This window comes from Pinus tabuliformis, chromosome 5_2, assembly GCF_031772625.1.
Source record: "Pinus tabuliformis cultivar Carrire ecotype Pingquan chromosome 5_2, CPIR1, whole genome shotgun sequence".
NCBI lineage: Eukaryota > Viridiplantae > Streptophyta > Pinopsida > Pinales > Pinaceae > Pinus > Pinus tabuliformis.
In genome coordinates this window covers 861,474,208-861,476,235 of record NC_142306.1, presented here as the reverse complement: position 1 = coordinate 861,476,235, position 2,028 = coordinate 861,474,208, and positions in this window count along the sequence as shown.

The window sequence follows — 2,028 nt, the reverse complement described above, 5'->3', positions numbered from 1 at the left end:
TCAAGCCAAATTCCTTATTGAATATGCTATAGGCTCTTAAATTCCTGTCTTGGTGGCTAGCGCGCATCGTTAATGATAGTAGAAAAAGCATCCACATTTTCTTAAGAATGCACATGTGTTCTTGAGAACATATAGACATTTTCAATAACATGCACACATTCTTGAGACTAGGATAATTTCCTCTCTCACCTAGCTCAATATTGGTATGACCATGCACACATTATAGAATGCATGCATTATTCTACCTATATCTCCCACCATTCTATCCTTCCTCTTCCCCACTCTCTCTCTTTTCCCCTAATAACTTTGTTTGTCTCTCCCTTTCTATCCCCCTTCCATACTTGTCTTGGTATCCCTCCCTCTGTCTGTCTCTCTCTACATTACTCCCCCACTATCCCTCTAACTCTCTCCCCCATCACTCTCGCTCTCCCTCTCTTTTCGTCTCCTCTCTCTTCTTCCATCTTTATCCCCCCACCATCTCTCTCTTTATTTCCCTCTCTTCCCCATCACCATATCTCCCTCTTTCCACCTCTCCCTCTCTATGTTTGTATCTCTCTTCTTCCCTCTCCACTCTCTCCATCCCTCCATCTATCCTTCTCTCTCACTTTTTTTGTTGTTTCATTCATCATCTTCCAATTAATTCTCGAACCAATATTTTCAACCATAGTTCCCTTGCCAATTCCCCTTAATGCCATTTAATTAATCCTTGTAACTAAATAAAATCACTTTGTCGAATGTAAATTGGGGGCTTCAATGTGTAGAGAGGGTTTTTGTGTCATTCAATCTGAGACAATAGGCCCCTATCTCAAACCATATAAGCTACTTATCCCCTTGATTAGTATTCAAGATAAAAATGTCTCTTGTTTGAATCTCATCATGATGTTGCCATTTTTTACACAGGATCGATCTGTATAGACTGTTCACAACTGGGATCAACATTGGCGAGAACTGAAGCTGAACTACACCTCCTCAAGCTTAGACTGTTGAAGAAGTAACTAGGTTCGTTCTTCATTTATTATGCTTGGGTCGTGACTTGATGATAATCTTGTCAAAAGAAAATGTAATTATTGATGTAATTTTCAAAAGAAAAGAAAAATAAATTTATTTTGTAAAAGAAAATTATCATTATTAAAATGGGTTTCTTTCCCACCATGTTGTGGTCCTAGGCCAAACACTCATTGTGTGCTGTAGGTGTATTTTTGACAAGTCAAAGGGTCAAGTTCATGATGTACTATCCCCTTGAGGGCTCATGTAACAAGAAATAAATATTATTAATGTATTTTTTGGAGTCTAGAAGCCTTTAAGTGATGGGTCAGCCAACCAGCTACATGTTAGCCTAGTGAGGGATAGTTTAGTTCCTAAGAATCCTATAAAATAAGGTCCACTATGCTCATTTGGATAAACAACATTCAAGCTATTTCATCTTAGATCCAAGCAAAGGAGAAGGAATCTGGCCACCTTCTGGGAGGAGGACTTTCACCAAATGTATCATTTTCCCGAACCAGCGAAATGCATGGACTCACTCATCTATTCCACCCACATCTATGTGAACACAATAGACATTGTCAAGTAGTGAGTGAAAGAGCCATCAAAGTTTCGATAGACACCCACCCATGTTGACAAGATAAAGTCCCTAAGAAAGGCTTATGATTTGTTGATTATATTTAATTTTAGAATCCATGGTCAAGGGAGCACAAAATCATTTCATACTTACTAGATGCAATCTGTGCACAACAACAGTTCCTTGGCATGAACTCAACATTGACACCACGAGAGACTGTCATGAAAATCTATTGCAAGTTACTTGCAGACTACATTGAGGAGTGATGGCACAACTAAATGAATTCTTTATCATCCTAATATAGAAGCTTATATTTGAGCAAGATCCACCTTGCATGTCCTGAGAAGAAATCAAGGTGATAGTATACATTGCAGATTAGTATGCCTCACGAAGAGGCACCTTAATCAAAGTCTTTGGTCGAGAGAAGCCTCCACATGTATTACCAAGTTATGCCACTCGAAAACGGA